Consider the following 18,659-nt stretch of genomic DNA (forward strand, 5'->3'; position numbering starts at 1 on the left):
TGCAGGCTAGGATTGGCCACGTGCAGGCTAGGATTGGCCACGTGCAGGCTAGGCGGATTGGCCACGCGCAGGCTAGGCGGATTGGCCACGCGCAGGCTAGGATTGGCCACGTGCAGACTAGGCGGATTGGCCACGTGCAGGCTAGGATTGGCCACGTGCAGGCTAGGATTGGCCACGTGCAGGCTAGGATTGGCCACGTGCGGGCTATGATTGGCCACGTGCAGGCTAGGCGGATTGGCCACGCGCAGGCTAGGATTGGCCACGTGCAGGCTAGGCGGATTGGCCACGCGCAGGCTAGGCGGATTGGCCACGTGCAGGCTAGGATTGGCCACGTGCAGGCTAGGATTGGCCACGTGCAGGCTAGGATTGGCCACGTGCAGGCTAGGATTGGCCACGCGCAGGCTAGGATTGGCCACGTGCAGGCTAGGATTGGCCACGTGCAGGCTAGGCGGATTGGCCACGTGCAGGCTAGGATTGGCCACGCGCAGGCTAGGATTGGCCACGTGCAGACTAGGCGGATTGGCCACGTGCAGGCTAGGATTGGCCACGTGCAGGCTAGGCGGATTGGCCACGTGCAGGCTAGGATTGGCCACGCGCAGGCTAGGCGGATTGGCCACGTGCAGGCTAGGATTGGCCACGCGCAGGCTAGGCGGATTGGCCACGTGCAGGCTAGGATTGGCCACGCGCAGGCTAGGCGGATTGGCCACGCGCAGGCTAGGCGGATTGGCCACGTGCAGGCTAGGATTGGCCACGCGCAGGCTAGGCGGATTGGCCACGTGCAGGCTAGGATTGGCCACGCGCAGGCTAGGCGGATTGGCCACGCGCAGGCTAGGCGGATTGGCCACGTGCAGGCTAGGATTGGCCACGCGCAGGCTAGGCGGATTGGCCACCCGCAGGCTAGGCGGATTGGCCACGCGCAGGCTAGGCGGATTGGCCACGTTGCGGGGCGTTCGTTCAGAGCCGCGGGGCGTTCGTTCAGAGTCGCGGGGCGTTCGTTCAGAGCAGAAAAGGCCCTTTGGCCATCGAGTCTGCACCAACAATAACTACCCCTAATCTCGCACTAACCCAATTTACCAGCACTTGTCCCATTTCCTTGAATATGAAATGAAAATGAAAATCGCTTACTGTCACAAGTAGGCTTCAAATGAAGTTACTGTGAAAAGCCCCTAGTCGCCGCATTCTGGCGTCTGTTCAGTTAGGCTGTACGGGAATTGAATCGTGCTGCTGGCCTGCCTTGGTCTGCTTTAAAAGCCAGCGATTTAGCCCTGTGCTAAACAGCCGCTGGATGCGTTTTCAGTGCTTGGCCAAGTGCTTTTTAAATGTTGTGAGGTTTCCAGCCTCCACCTCCTTCCCAGGCCGTGCCTTCCAGATTCTCCCCAACCTCGGAGGGAAATAATATTTTCTCAAATCCCCTCAGAGTCTCCTGCCCCTCACTCTAAAACTATGCCCCCCTTGTGATTGATCCCTCAACCAAGAGGAACAGTTGCTTCCTGCTTACCCTGTCCAAACTCCTCATGATCTTATAAACTTTAGTCATATCCCCCTCGGCCTTCTCTGCTCTAAAGACAACAATCCCGGCCTATCCAGTCTCTCCTTGTAGCTCAGATGCTCCGTCCCGGGGAACATCCTGGTGAATCTCCTCTGCACCCCCTCCAGTGCAATCACCTCCTTCCCATAATGAGGCGACCAGAACTGCACACACTACTCCAGCTGTGGCCTCACCAAAGTCCTGTACAACTCCACCATAACCTCCCTGCTCTTATAATCAATGCCACGATTGATAAAAGCAAGTGTCCCTTATGCATTCTTAACGACCCTATTCACCTGCCCTGCCACCTTACACCAGCCTCCAGATACTCAAACAGCTTTATACCACCACCCTTTCTGTCCTTTACTAAGTCAGTTTTGGATCCATCTCGCCAGGTTTCCTTGTATTCCACGTGCTTCAACTTTCTCATGTGGTTTTAGTTTCCCATGTGGGACCTTGTCAAAGGCACTGCTAAAATCCATATAAACTACATCAACTACACTTCCTTCATCCACACAATCTGTCACATTATCAAATAATTTGGGAGAATTTATTAGGCATGACCTCCCTCTGACAAAGCCAAGCTGACTATCCCTGATCAACCCAAGCCTCTCCAAGTGGGGATTAATTCCCTCCTTCAGAATTTTCACCAGTAGTTTCCCTACCACTGACGCAAGACTCACCGGTTTGTAATTCCCTGGTTTATATCGAGCACCCTTCTTGAAAAGTGGAACAACATTAGCTGTTCTCCAGTCCCCTGGCACTTGCCCTGTGGCCCCTGCAATCTCCTGCCTCGCCTCCGAGAATAGCCTGGGACACAATTCATCCGGGCCTGGGGACTTGTCTATTTAGGCCAGTTTCATTTTTTAAATAACTAACTTTAAAATACCCTTTCCCCATCATGGTTCTACACTAGTGTTAACTGTGTTTCATAGACTCTCCACAGTGCAGAAGGAGGCTATTCAACCCACTGAGTCTGCACCAACCCTTGGAAAGAGCACCCTACCTACGCCCAGACCCCGACTTCATCCCATATCCCAGTACCCCACCTATCCTTTTGGACGCTAAGGACAATTTAGCATAGCCAATCCACTTAACCTGCGCATTTTTGGACTGGTAGGAAACGAAGCACCCGGAGGAAATCCACGCACACACGGGGAGAACGTGCAGACTACGCTGATCCGAAGTTGGAATTGAACCCGGGTCCCTGGCGCTGTGAGGCAGCAGTGCTAATCACCGTCTGGGTCCCTGGCGCTGTGAGGCAGCAGTGCTAATCACCGTCTGGGTCCCTGGCGCTGTGAGGCTGCAGCCCTCATGTCAGTCAGAGGATTGTGGGTTGAAGTCTGACAACAGGCATGAACGTGACGTCCAGGCTGACAATCTAGTGCCGGACTGGAGGAGTGCATTCTTTCAGATTGGACATTAAACTGCAGCTTTATTTGTCTGGAATTAAAAGCTCCCATCGCAGTTTGAAAGGGAACAGGAACTTTCCCTGGTGTGCTGAACAATATTTAGCCCTCACCAAAACCGATTAACTGCTGATCATCGTTGATTTTTGAGAGAATTTGCTGTGCACCTTACTGACCGATCAGGTGTGAATTTGATAAGTGGGTCAGCCTGCTGGTACATGGCATCTGTGACTTCCTTTGTGGGCACAGTAAGAAGTCTTACAACATCACCTGTTGAAGGAGCTGTGCTCTGAAAGCTAGTGATTCCAAATCAACCTGTTGGACTTCAACCTGGTGGTGTAAGACTTCTTACTGTGCCCACTCCAGTCCAACGCGGCATCTCCACAGCATTCCTTTGTGGAGTGATGGGTTGTTAACTGGGCGATGCCGTATTTTCTCCAGCCAATCCCTACAACAAACCACAGGTGAGGACTAACTGTTAACCACATCCTGCATTGAGCATCGCCACTTCCCGATGACATCTCTTGTTCCAACCTCCTGCACACCTTGGCCACCATCTGCCGGAAGGGGTGCACTCGTCACTGACAATGCTAAGACATCTCCACGAAACAGACATTCTGACAGTACACCCTTTGAGCAGGGTAGCACCTGAAACCACGGGGCTGCCCTCTTGTCCCCATCTGCCATCCTTGTCCACGTCCAGTGGCTTCTTCAACCTGCTGGAGCTCCTCAGCTTCTGCGCAAGCATTTCCTGCGTGTACTTTCCCAGCTCTGTGCCCCTCGCACTCTAGTGGAGTCAAAGGTCTGAGATCATTGGCCACGTAGCTCCATGGAGCTGTCGTGGTGATGAACCACACGTATGCTGCTCTCAATGGCTGCTCGGAGACACCCTCCCATTTGAAGGGCTTCACTTTGGCCCCACCCTACAATATCCAACTTTGATACTGTTGCTTCTTGAAGAGACAGCTTCACTCAATGGCTGCCACTCTACTGAGGCAAGGCTGAGCCTTTGTCCATCCTACCTACCATTCGGAAAATCACAAAGTACCTGACCATGGGCTGTTAAATGACTTTAATTACCTGGAGTTAATAGAAAAGGCTGGATAAATTCAGCCAGTCTGGCAGATTTAATTAATCGAATTATACATTATTGAATTAAAAGTCTGTGCGGAGTCTGCACCATCTCCCCGTGTCAGCGTGGGTTTCCTCCGGGTGCTCCGGTTTCCTCCCACAAGTCCCGGAAGACGTGCTGTTGGTGAATCGGACATTCTGAATTCTCCCTCTGTGCCCGAACAGTGCCCCTGGTTCTGGACTCGCCTATTACTCCCCTCATCTAAATTATTGACATGAATTGTAAACGGTTAAGGCCCCAGCAGGGCTCCACTCGTCACACCCTGCCAACCGGGCAAAGACCCATTTATACACTGATTTCTGCCGGCCAGACAGTTTTCTTTTTTGTAAATATATCTTATTCAAAGTACAATTGGAATCAAACAGCAAATAGAACCTCAAAAATAAACAAGTTACACACAGTTTGTAAATGCTCTCCCTTTTTAACTCCTAACTCGCCCCCCCCCCAACTAGCAATAAACAAGTCCTCAAACAGCTTCCACCATGCGTAAAACCCCTCTTTCGAACCCAGAAGGACGAACTTGATATTTTCTAACCTTAAGAATTCATACAGACCGCCCCCCCCAACCAAACTGCGACCCCCGGCAGTGCTGCTGACCTCCAACTCCGTAATATCATATCATAGAATTTACAGTGCAGAAGGAGGCCATTCGGCCCATCGAGTCTGCACCGGCTCTTGGAAAGAGCACCCTACCCAAGGTCAACACCTCCACCCTATCCCCATAACCCAGTAACCCCACCCAACACTCGGGGCATTTTTGGACACTAAGGGCAATTTATCATGGCCAATCCACCTAACCTGCACATCTTTGGACTGTGGGAGGAAACCGGAGCACCCGGAGGAAACCCACGCACACACGGGGAGGATGTGCAGACTCCGCACAGGGCAATCCTGCACTGCACAGGAATATCCAGCACTGGGCAATCAGAGAGGCGAAGGCCACAACATCGGCCCCCTTCCCCAGCTGCCCCGACACGTCCGTCATCCCAAAAACCACCACCAGAGGGCTTGGTGCCACCCTGACCCCCACTATCCCCGACAGTCTCGAACACCGCCTCTCACCGCACCCCACCTCTCGCATACATCCCGGGAAAAACCCACGCATCCGGGTTCGTGTCATATGAACCCTGTGCACCACCTTGAGGCTCATCCTCGCACAGGAGGAGGTTCAGTTGACCCAAAGCGTTTATTCACCCCCCCCCCCCCCCGGTGAATTCAGGCCCAGTCAGCCCAATGTCCTCACACGGCAAGGCTGTCATTGAGGAACCAGTCTGGTGAACCTTTGCTGCACTCTATGGCAGGTATATCCTTTCTTAGATAAGGAGACCAAAACTGCTCTCTCAACATTGCAGGTGTGATCTTACCAAGGCCTATTCAGCTGCAGTAAGACATCCTGCTTCCTGTACTCAAATCCTCTTTGATTTGAAGGATGCTTTGAGACAGGTGGTCGTGATCAATGCTGATATAGTACTATTGAGTCACAGTCAGTGTTACACATAGGACACTTTCACAAACCACACCTGACCTTTCCCAGATAACCTGTTTTTGCACCACTGGTTGATGGATATCAGGACTGTCGGGAAAATTCCCCCACTCTTCTCGAAAAGAGTGCCGGCTCAAATCCCCATTAACACAACAGAAAGGACTGAAGCTTCAAGACATCAAGAGCAGCTCCTTTCCCACCAGTTCCCTCGGAATGAAGAGTCCTGCAGTGGAATAGCATTCCTATTCCTCTCACTCCGGAACCCTTGCCCTTCCAGTTATTGTCCAGTTCAACACGGATCCCCAATCAGTTTTAGTAAAATTCAGGCCTCCTTTTCCGGTCACCGTTCTGCCGACTGGGACGAGGGTTATTCTGCAGAATGAATGTGTGGCACCCGATTATTTGTCTCTCCCCCACCCCCCTTTAAAACCCAAATCTAATGGCCCAGCAATGTGGTCCGGTGACTCTGAAAGCGGGAACTCAACATCTGACATGTGGGAGGCTTTCAAGTGTCAGTTGAAAGGGATTCAGGACCGGCATGTTCCTGTGAGGAAGAAGGATAAATACGGCAATTTTCGGGAACCTTGGATGACGAGTGATATTGTAGGCCTCGTCAAAAAGAAAAAGGAGGAATGTGTCAGGGCTAAAAGGCTGGGAACAGACGAAGCCTGTGTGGAATATAAGGAAAGTAGGAAGGAACTTAAGCAAGGAGTCAGGAGGGCTAGAAGGGGTCACGAAAAGTCATTGGCAAATATGGTTAAGGAAAATCCCAAGGCTTTTTACACGTACATAAAAAGCAAGAGGGTAGCCAGGGAAAGGGTTGGCCCACTGAAGGATAGGCAAGGGAATCTATGTGTGGAGCCAGAGGAAATGGGCGAGGTACTAAATGAATACTTTGCATCAGTATTCACCAAAGAGAAGGAATTGGTAGATGTTGAGTCTGGAGAAGGGTGTGTAGATAGCCTGGGTCACATTGAGATCCAAAAAGACGAGGTGTTAGGCGTCTTGAAAAATATTACGGTAGATAAGTCCCCAGGGCCGGATGGGATCTACCCCAGAATACTGAAGGAGGCTAGAGAGGAAATTGCTGAGGCCTTGACAGCAAGTTTAGAAGATTTTAGTTTAGACGGGTAGCATGGTCGGCACGGGCTTGGAGGGCCGAAGGGCCTGTTCCTGTGCTGTACTTTTCTTTGTTCTATCCGCAATCCACCAACCCGTTCCTGCCACCCCCCACTCTCGCCCCTTCACTCCACCCGCATCAAACTGACAAATCAAATAATGTCTTGAAGGAGGAGGGAGGACGGGGTGAAGGAGGGGGAGGGGGGCAGGGTGGTGGAGGGAGGATGGTGAATGGGTGTTGGGGGAGAAGGAGGGGGGACGGGGTGAAGGAGGGGGGATAGGGTGAAGGAGGGAGGACGGGGGGATGGGGTGAATGAGGGGGGAACGGGGTGAAGGAGGGAGGATGGTGAATGGGGGTTTGGGGTGAAGGAGGGAGGATGGGGTGAACAAGAGAGATAGGGTGAAAGAAGGGAGGTGTAAGGAGGAGGGGTTTGGTTAGAGGGTGTTAATGGCTGTGATACTGTTTCTTGCTCTTGGGTCTGGGGTTATAGGTGCTCGCGCTTTCTCAGAATCAACTCCTTGTGGTAGTCCCCACTGATGTATATATTGTCTATATAGGATGTTGATATAGGTGCTTTACGGTAAGGCCCCTGTACTACAGGTATGGGGGTAGATCCCTGCCTGCTGGCTCCGCCCAGTAGACAGATTATAAATATGTGTGCTCCCAGTACAGCAGCCATTTCGTCAGTTGCTGTGGGAGGCCACACATCTCAGTGTAATAAACCCTCGATTACATCCTACTCTCGTCTCTGTGTAATTGATCGTGCATCAATTTATTGCACTGAGTTTTTCAGAAGATGGACCTCCGCATCAATCCGGATCGCCTGCAGCTGCATCCGCGTCAATCCGGATCGCCTGCAGCTGCATCCGCGTCAATCCGGATCGCCTGCATCTGCATCAATCCGGATCGCCAGCAGCTGCATCCGCGTCAATCCGGATCGCCTGCAGCTGCATCCGCGTCAATCCGGATCGCCAGCAGCTGCATCCGTGTCAATCCGGATCGCCAGCAGCTGCATCCGCGTCAATCCGGATCGCCTGCAGCTGCATCCGCGTCAATCCGGATCGCCTGCAGCTGCATCCGCGTCAATCCGGATCGCCTGCAGCTGCATCCGCGTCAATCCGGATCGCCTGCAGCTGCATCCGCGTCAATCCGGATCGCCTGCAGCTGCATCCGCGTCAATCCGGATCGCCTGCAGCTGCATCCGCAAGCAGACAACGGCAAACAGGACTTTGAACATCGGCGAGCCGGTTTTGAAGCGTACATCGGGTCTGCGGCAGGCGACATTCCAGAAGCTCAGAAGCTCCAGATCCTTTACACGAGGCGGAGCTCCAACGTCTTTCCACTTGTCCAGGACGCGGCGACCTACGCAGAGGCCATGGCGCTACTGAAGGAAGACTACGGTCAGCGGACTAACACACTCTACGCCAGGCACCTCCTCTCCACGCGGCGTCAACTTCCCGGTGAGTCGGTGGAAGATTTCTGGCGCGCCCTGCTCCCCCGGGTCAGAGACTGTGACTGTCGGGCCATTTCACTCAGATTTGCTAATGAGAGACGCATTTGTTACGGGCACAGGGTCTGACTACATCCGCCAGCGCCTCTTAGAGGGGGCCACACTCGACCTCGCGGCGACCAAAAAACTAGCGCTTTCACTTACGGTCGCATCACGCAACATTCAGGCCTATGCCGCCGACGGCGCCCCCCCCCCCCCCATGTGCATCGCGGACTCCGCAGACAGCCACCCCATTTTGGACCCCATTAGCGACTGCCCTCAGCCAATCCCACGCCTGTGCCACTCGGCAGCCAACCAACCCCGGGGGGCGCAAATGCTACTTCTGTGGGCAGTCAAAACACCCCCGACAGCGCTGCCCGGTGCGGAGCGCCCTCTGCAAGGCCTGTGGCAAGAAAGGATATTTTGCTGCAGTGCGCCAGGCCCACTCAATCGCCGCTATTGTCCCGGCACCCCCCACGTGCGGCCAGTGGGCGCCGCCATCTTCCCCTCCTAGGACCACGTGCGGCCAGTGGACGCCGCCATCTTGCCCGGCACCCCCCACGTGCAGCCAGTGGGCGCCGCCATCTTGCCCGGCACCCCCCACGTGCGGCCAGTGGGCGCCGCCATCTTCCCCTCCTAGGACCACGTGCGGCCAGTGGGCGCCGCCATCTTCTCCTCCTAGGACCAAGTGCGGCCAGTGAACGCCGCCGTCTTGCCCGACTCACAACACGTGGCCTGTGGGCGCTGCCATCTTACCCGACTCAGGAGCCATGCCCGTCGGGCACCTCATCCAGCCGCTCATCGCCTGCAACCGCCAACGACCAGCCGTGTCTCACCTCGGTCATGATTGACCAGTCTCGACCACACAATCTCGCGACTGCTTCAACTAAAGTGAAGGTCAACGGGCACGAGATCTCCTGCCTGCTGGACTCCGGGAGCACCGAGAGCTTCATTCACCCCGATACGGTAAGGCGCTGCTCCCTCGCGGTACAACCTTCGGAGCCTAACCCTGAAATTCGGCGGGCCCCTACCACCCCTTACTGTGTGCGGCCTCGCGACCCTTCAGGTCGACACACCTTCCCTTTTTGCTAACCTAACCCCGGATTGCAAACCTGTCGCCACCAGGAGCAGACGGTACGGCACCCAGGACAGGACCTTCATCAGGTCTGAAGTCCAGCGGCTGCTTCGGGAAGGCATCATCAAGGCCAGCAACAGCCCCTGGAGAGCCCAAGTGGTAGTGGTCAAAACTGGGGAGAAAAACAGGATGGTCGTTGACTACAGTCACACCATCAATCGGTACACGCAGCTCGACGTGTACCCCCTCCCACACATATCTGATATGGTCAATCAGATTGCACAGTACCGGGTCTTCTCGACAGTAGACCTGAAATCTGCCTACCACCAGCTCCCCATCCGCAAGGTGGTCCGCCCGTACACTGCGTTCGAGGCAGACAGCCGCCTTTACCACTTCCTTAGGGTTCCCTTCGGTGCCACCAACGGGTTCTCGGTCTTCCAACGGGAGATGGACAGAATGGTTGACCGGCACGGGCTGCGGGCCACTTTCCTGTACCTGGACAATGTCACCATCTGCGGCCAAGATCAGCAGGACCATGACACCAACATTGCCAAATTTCTCCACACCGCTACTCTCCTCAACCTTACGTATAACAAGGAGAAGTGCGTGTTCAGCACGAACCGCTTAGCCATCCTCGGCAATGTGGTCCAGAACGGAGTTCTGGGGCCCGACCCCAATCACATGCGCACCCTCATGGAGCTCCCCCTCCCCCACTGCCCCAAGGCCCTCAAACGTTGCCTAGGGTTCTTTTCGTATTATACGCAGTGGGTCCCAAACTATGCGGACAAGGCCCGCCCACTCATTCAATCCAATGTTTTTCCTCTGACGGCCGAGGCCCACCAGGCCTTTAACCGTATCAAGGCCGACATCGCCAAGGCCCCGATGCATGCGGTCGACGAGACGCTCCCCTTCCAAGTCGAGAGCGATGCATCAGACGGCGCTCTGGCCGCCACCCTCAACCAGGCAGACAGGCCCGTGGCATTCTTTCCCTGCACCCTCCACGCCTCTGAAATTCGGCACTCCTCAGTCGAAAAGAGGCCCAAGCCATCGTTGAAGCTGTGCGGCACTGGAGGCATTACCTGGCTGGTAAGAGATTCACTCTCCTCACTGACCAACGGTCGGTTGCCTTCATGTTTAATAACACACAGCGGGGCAAGATCAAAAATTATAAATTCTTGAGGTGGAGGATCGAGCTCTCCACCTACAATTACGAGATTTTGTATTGCCCCGGTAAGCTCAACGATGCCCTATCCCGAGGTACATGTGCCAGCGCACAAGTGGACCGACTCCGGACCCTGCACGACAATCTCTGTCACCCAGGGGTCTCACGTTTTTACCATTTCATCAAGGCCCGCAACCTGCCCTACTCCATCGAGGAAGTCAGGGCGATCACCAGAGACTGCCAGGTCTGCGCGGAGTGTAAACCGCACTTTTACCGGCCCGACCGTGCGCGCCTGGTGAAGGCCTCCCACCCCTTTGAACGCTTCAGCATGGACTTCAAAGGGCCCCTCCACCGACCGCAACACGTACTTTCCCAGTGTGGTCGATGAATATTCCCGATTCCCCTTTGCCATCCCATGCCCCGACATGACGTCGGCCACCATCATCAAAACCCTCAACACCATCTTCGCTCTGTTCGGCTTCCCCGCCTACGTCCACAGCGACCGGGGATCCTCATTATGAGCGATGAGCTGCGCCAGTTCCTGCTCAACAGGGGCATTGCCTCGAGCAGGATGACCAACTACAACCCCAGGGGAATCGGGCTGGTGGAGCGGGAGAATGGGACAGTCTGGAGGTCCGTCCAGCTGGCCCTACGGTCCAGAAATCTCCCGGCCTCCTACTGGCAGGAGGTCCTCCCCCCAATGCAATTCACTCCATTCGGTCGCCCGTGAACGTCTCTTTGGCTTCCCTGGTGATGCACGATCAATCACTACTGAAGCGAGATTGTCGTCCAATTGAAGGTTTTAATGAACAAGTAGTCACCCCAGCAGCTCCGGGACAGAATGACTGCTGTGGGTGAAACACAGACTCTGATGCTCCGCCTGCCAAATCTGCGTGGTGCACACAGGAGGGCATGGACCACGGCTGCTCTGGACACCATGAGCTTGGTGCTGGGTTTGAGGTCCCCGTATTCAAACACTCAGGATGGGATTCTCCGGTCTCCGACGCCGGAATCTGGGAAAGTGCCACTTTTGCAATGCCCCCCCCCTGCAAAACGGTGTATTCTAGGAGTACACCGCGTGCCGCATGGACAGCCGCAGGATGTTACCCGAGGCCCTCCCCTCGATTTTCCACCCCCGATGAGCCGAGTTCCTGATGGTGTGCATCTCTCATGCTATTTATTTTCGGGAACCCGGCGTGGCGGCTGCGGACTGAGGTCAGCTCCGCCAGAGTCGTGGGAGAGCCGATCTGTGGGCATGGGGGGCTTTGGCAGGGGCTGGGGTGACTGGTACGGGGGTGCCCCCAGCCAGCACCAGGTTTCAGGCCACCGCTGTGCGTACGCAGCCTCGGACCCGGGAATTCTCCAGCCATCCCGACAGCAAGAGCTGGGTGCTCGGCTGCGAGCCCCCAGCAAAACGGAGCATTGCTGCCCGTTTTGTGTAAATTTTTCAACAAAAAACACCACCGTTCCCACGCTGGAGTCAGGACATGGTCTGGAAATCGGAGAATCCAGCCCTTTGTTCCTCAAGACTCCGAAGGCTGTGCTGATGCATTGAAATCGATGCTGGATTTCATAGATTAGTGCACCACAAAAGGACATTTGGCCCATCAAATCAGAACTGGATCTTTCATACAGAAATTCCGTGCCGCCATCACCTCACTTCCTCATATCCCTTTGGAACTGTTCCCAACTTCCCAGAATGTTACTTGGGGGCAGTTGTTGCAACCAAGGCTACAACCTCTACCATTCAAAGTCCCCGGCTCAGTCACACTGTAGCTGTCACTGTGAACTCTCCCTATCACTGTAACCTCCTCCAGCCGTGACACCCCTCCCTATCACTGTAACCTCCTCCAGCCCTACACCCCTCCCTATCACTGTAACCTCCTCCAGCCCCTACACCCCTCCCTATCACTGTAACCTCCTCCAGCCCCGACAACCCTCCCTATCTCTGTGACCTCCTCCAACCCCGACACCCCTCCCTATCTCTGTAACCTCCTCCAGCCCCTACAACTCTCCCTATCTCTGTAACCTCCTCCAGCCCCGACAACCCTCCCTATCTCTGTAAACTCCTCCAGTCCACTACAACCCTCCCTATCTCTGTAACCTCCTCCAGCTCCCTCCAACCCTCCCTAACTCTGTAACCTCCTCCAACTCCCTACAACCCTCCCTTACTCTGCAACCTCCTCCAACTCCCTACAACCCTCCCTATCTCTGTAACCTCCTCCAGCCCCTATAACCCTCCCTATCTCTGCAACCTCCACCAGCCCTGACAACCCTCCCTATCTCTGTAACCTCGACAGCCGCTACGACCCTCCCTCTCACTGTAACCTCCTCCAGCCCCTTCAACCCTCCCTATCCCTGTAACCTCCTCCAGCCCCTACGCCCTCCCTATCTCTGTAACCTCCTCTAGCCCCTACGCCCTCCCTATCTCTGTAACCTCCTCCAACCCCGACACCCCTCCCTATCCCTGTAACCTCCTCCAGCCCCTACGCCCTCCCTATCTCTGTAACCTCCTCCAGCCCCTACGCCCTCCCTATCTCTGTAACCTCCTCCAGCCCCCTACACCCTCCCTATCTCTGTAGCCTCCTCCAACTTTCCTTGATCTTTCTGTCTCCATTTCCGGCAATAGACTATCCACTAATATCCACTGCAAGCCCACTGACGACGACAGCTCTTCGCACCCTACACCCTGTAAGGACTCCATCCCTTTCTCTCAACTCCTTCGCTCCAACAAAGAACAAAGAAAGGTACAGCACAGGAACAGGCCCTTCGGCCCTCCAAGCCCGTGCCGACCATGCTGCCCGACTAAACTACAATCTTCTACACTTCCTGGGTCCGTATCCTTCTATTCCCATCCTATTCATGTATTTGTCAAGATGCCCCTTAAATGTCACTATCGTCCCTGCTTCCACTACCTCCTCCGGTAGTGAGTTCCAGGCACCCACTACCCTCTGCGTAAAAAACTTGCCTCGTACATCTCCTCTAAACCCTGCCCCTCTCACCTTAAACCTATGCCCCCTAGTAATTGGCCCCTCTACCCTGGGGAAAAGACTATCCACTCTGTCTATGCCCCTCATAATTTTGTATACCTCTATCAGGTCTCCCCTCAACCTCCTTGTTCCCTCGCATTTGTTCCGATAATGCCGCTTTCCAAAATGCTGCTTCGAAAATGTGTTCCTTCTTCCTCAACCTTGATTTCCCACCTACAGTTGTTGACAGGGCCCTCAACAGTGTGCGGTCCATCTCCTGCGCCACAACCCTCGCCCTCTCCACTCCCTCCCAGAACAAGGATAGAGTCCCCCTTGGTCTCACATTTCATCCCACCAGCCTCCGTATGCAAAGCATAATCCTCCGCCATTTACGCCAACTCCAGCGTGTGGCGACTAGGGGCTTTTCACAGTATCTTCATTTGAAGCCTCCTTGTGACAATAAGCGATTTTCATTTTCATTTCATTCTACAGAGACCGTTCCCTCCGAGATAATCTAGTCCACTCCTCCACCATGCCCAACTCCTCTCCCATCACCCACGGCACCTTCCCATGCAATTACAGAAGGTGTAACACCTGCCCCTTGTGATATTATAGGAATTACGGTACCTGATAGGCTAAAGCACCATTGGTGGAAACTGTATGCTTTCTATTGGCTAGAGTGTATAATAACTCTGCCCTGCTAGGCGGGGTATAAGAACCCGTGCCACCCCAGCAGCCCTCATTCTGTACCTGAGCTGCTGGGGAAACATCTAGCTTATTAAAGCCTTCAGTTGATCTACAACCTCGCTTTAGTGGTCATTGATCGTGCATCAATTTAATAAGGTAGATTCTTTAAGAAGAAAGGATGGAGCTCCGAATCAAGCCGGAGTGTCTGCAACTCAGCCCCCACGCGGCGAACTCAGCGGCAATCTTTAAGCACTGGCTGGCGTGCTTTAAAGGGTATCTCGATACGGCCGAAAACGCACCCACGGGAGAGCAGAAACTGCACGTCCTGCACTCAAGGGTGAGCCTGGAGATTTACATCCTCATCGAGGAAGCGGAGGACTTCGATGCAGCAATCGAGCTGCTAAAAGGACACTATATTCGCCCGGTAAACCAGGTCTACGCCTGGCACCTGCTTGCAATAAGGTGACAAACCCCTGGGGAATCACTGGAGGAATTCTCCTGATGCTGGGAAGAAGCTGCGGCTGCCCGCAGGTTTCGGCGAGCGAACACACGGAACTCTTAGTCCAGGGACGCATTTCATGGCAGGTATGCTACCTTCACAAACCCGCCAGCGTCTGTTAGAAAAGGACACCCTGGGTCTCAGGGAGGCACGGACCCTTGCAGGCTTCTTGGACGTGGCCTCCAGTAACGCCCGTGCCTACGTTCCCGAATACGCGGCAGCGCCCGGGCAGCGTGGAACCCCGCCACGGCCGACCCTGAGACTTCCCCCATTCCCCCACAGGCCTGCGCTGCAAGGTGGCCTGGCAACCCCGGGGGGCCCCGCTGCTACTTTTGCGGGCAGGCCAAGCACCCCCGCCAGCACTGCCCGGCCCGCGCATCCACCTGCAGAGGGATGCGGCAAAAAGGGCCATTTCGTAGGGGTATGTCAGGCCTGAGCGGTGGCCACGGTCTCCAGCGGTGAATCCGGACCGCCACCACAAACCACTCCACGGGCCCCGTGTGGCCAGCAGTCACCGCCACCTCCATATCCCAGGGCCACGTGCATGGTCTATGGTACTCTGCCTTTGTTCCGTGGTTGCAGCGTGGAGCGCTCTCAAGGCTGCCTTGAGATCACTACATTGCTTCTGTAGCGTCTCCACCTGCTTCTCTGTCTCTTTCTTAATCAGGACTGCACGCTGCGTTTCCTGATAAGCCTTCTCATACTGGGTCTGGAAACTGCTTAAATGCGCCCGACAAGACTGGTGACCCCGTTTGGCGTCAGCCACCTCTTCGTCCTTTGCCGCTAACTGCCTTTTCAATTCCAGGTTCTCTTTCTCTATCTCGCATACATCGATTTTACTCATACGATGTATGCATTCTATTTCTTTCCGGAGCATCCTGACGACCTCCTCTGTGCCTCGCAATTGTGCCAGACAGGACACAATTGCCATCATCTTGCGCGCTTTTGCTCAACTCTTCTTATGGATTTCACTCATGTTCTCCCACCAAGTATGCCCTATGCTTCCGGGACCCGAGTCGTCATTATTGCAGAAATCATTCCACATGGGCCATCCTTTGCCCTGTAGAAATTTCCGAATTTCCACTTCCCAAATGGGACACTGTCCCACTTTAATGCTGCTGATCGGTGCGACCGCAAATTCTTCGGGGTTCATGAGGCGTTGCATTGCCTGCATGGCCATCTCTCTTATCTGCTTGCTTTGTTCGAATTTGGAACAGGGGGCTAAGGTGGTGTCGTAGATGCGGGTACGGCTTGCGCTAATTTCCGAAACTACCGACTTCCGACAGTTTTGACGCAACAAAATCTATCAGTTTTACCTTATAACCCTGTTAGTTACGCATGCATACACACACTTCCGAATTGTGAATTATTAACCAGAACCGCTTGAACACTTGTGGGTTTTTCTTTGTTTTTGTTTCCAATTGGATTCTATTCAAATTTCTGGGGTTCTCCCGGAGTTGTTTTCCACTTCTATCTCGGGTCCCATCTGGGTCGCCAATTATGTTGCTCTTATTAGCCCTGATTATGTCACCTTTGCTCACGAGTCGCCAGGTATCTTTCTGACACCGCCACGTGGTTCAAGCTCGAGTTATGATTAATAATGCAGCACACCGCTTAGTAAGATTGGAATCAACGGTCATTTATTATGTACAGCAATAAATACTTACACAATAATCCTACTTTCTATAACACTACCTACCACTACTGGCCAATACTTATCTTTTGGGGATGGCCCACCAGGTCAGAGAAACAAATGGTTTATCGAATTGGGTCTGGCCTGCGGGATTCAAAAGGCTGATACGGATCGATGGCTAGGAGTCTCTATCGGGTAGCGATCGCTGGAGTCAAACTTACGGTTTCTGGTCGATGTTCTTGCGAAGGTTGCGAGCAGGAGAAGAAGGGAGAGAAGGGGCGATCTGAACTTGGCCCCCATTTTTATAGGGGCCAGGGGCTTCCCGCCTCTCGGGGCGGACCTTGACCCTGAGTCCCAAGTGATTGGACTTGTTCCCAATCACTGGGTTCGATATGTCCAATAATGGGGCGATTCCTTGATCGGGGGGGTGGTCGTTCACCTGTCTTTGTTTCGGCCACTGCCGGCGCCGAGAGGTCTGGCCCGGCATTCAATTGCTAATATGTTGCAATTGTTGCCGGGGATAGCCGATTAAACTGCAGATGTCTGGGTTGATGTGCTGCTATTGGTCTTGAGTATCGATCTGGGCCGACTTCCCCAGAGCCGAATACACTGTTATGTCTGCAGCTGTCCGTTTGTGTCCTGTTGGCTGCTTTTCCCATCAGCCTTTTCGGTTAGCCATTTTACTTCGGGTTTTGGCCAAATTAATCGGGAATCAGCCATTTTAGGTGGCTACAGGAGATAAAGGGGTTTTGTGTAGCAAACCTCACAGTCCAGGGAAGGGAGTTCACAAATTTCCGTCTCTACGTCCTTCCCCACCTCTGGAGTTTAAACACTCCTGGGTTTAGACTTCCAGTGTAACCTTCAAAGTCTGACCTTCCAATTCGGCGGCCCTATACCCCCCTTACTGTCTGCGGCCTCGCGACCCTTAAGGTCGACCCGCCTTCCCTGTTTGCGAACCTCACCCCGGATTGCAAACCCGTCGCCACCAGGAGCAGACGCTACAGTGCCCAGGACCGGATCTTTATTAGGTCAGAGGTCCAAAGGCTACTGAGGGAAGGGGTCATTGAAGCCAGTAACAGTCCCTGGAGAGCTCAAGTAATGGCGGTAAAGACCGGGAGAAGCAAAGGATGGTCATCGACTACAGTCAGACCATCAACAGGTTTACGCAACTGGACACGTACCCTCTCCCCCGCATATCCAACCTGGTAAACAGGATCGCGCATTATACGGTCTTCTCCACGGTGGATCTCAAGTCCACCTACCACCAGCTTCCCATCCGCACTAGTGACCGCAAATACACTGCCTTCGAGGCAGACGGGCGGCTCTATCACTTCTTAAGGGTTCCCTTTGGTGTCACCAACGGGGTCTCGGTCTTCCAGCGCGAGATGGACCGAATGGTTGACCGGTACGGTTTACGGGCAACATTCCCGTATCTTGATAATGTCACCATCTGCGGCCACGACCAGCAGGACCACGACATCAACCTCCGAAAATTTCTCCAGAACACTAAAATCCTTAACCTAACATACAATATTCCCGTACCAGCCTTCCTGAACAGGCGCCGGAATGTGGCGACTAGGGGCTTTTCACAGTAACTACATTTGAAGCCTACTTGTGACAATAAGCAATTTTCATTTCATTTTCATTTTTCACAATAAGGATAAATGTGTGTTTAGCACCGACCGTCTAGCCATCCTCGGCTACGTAGTGCGAAATGGAGTTATAGGCCCCGACCCTGAACACATGCGCCCTCTTATGGAGTTCCCCCTCCCTCACTGCTCCAAGGCCCTGAAACGCTGCCTAGGGTTTTTCAGTTACTATGTCCAGTGGGTCCCCAACTCTGCGGACAAGGCCCGTCCCCTGATCCAATCCACAGCTTTTCCCCTGTTGATAGAGGCCCGTCAGCCCTTCAGCCGCATCAAACCAGAAATTGCAACGGCCACGATGCACGCCATCGACGAGTCCCTCCCCTTCCAGGTCGAGAGCGATGCGTCCGACGTAGATCTGGCGGCCACCCTCAACCAAGCGGGCAGACCCGTGGCCGCCTTCTTCCGTACCCTCCATGCTTCCGAAATCAGCCACTCCTCAGTCGAAAAGGAGGCCCAGGCCATAGTGGAAGCTGTGCGACATTGGAGGCATTACCTGGCCGGCAGGAGATTCACTCTCCTCACTGACCAACGGTCGGTAGCTTTCATGTTCGATAATGCACGGCGGGGCAAGATAAAAAACGACAAGATCTTGCGGTGGAGGATCGAACTCTCCACCGACAACTACGAGATCTTGTATCGTCCAGGGAAGCTAAACGAGCCTCCTGACTCCCTGTCCCGCGGCACATGTGCCACTGCACAAGTGGACCACCTCCGAGCCCTCCACGAGGACTTCTGCCACCCGGGGGTCACTCGCTTTTTCCATTTTGTCAAGACCCGCAACCTGCCCTACTCCATCGAGGAGGTCAGGACAGCCACCAGGGACT

Source organism: Scyliorhinus torazame, chromosome 3 (genome assembly GCF_047496885.1).
Source record: "Scyliorhinus torazame isolate Kashiwa2021f chromosome 3, sScyTor2.1, whole genome shotgun sequence".
In the NCBI taxonomy this organism is placed as follows: domain Eukaryota; kingdom Metazoa; phylum Chordata; class Chondrichthyes; order Carcharhiniformes; family Scyliorhinidae; genus Scyliorhinus; species Scyliorhinus torazame.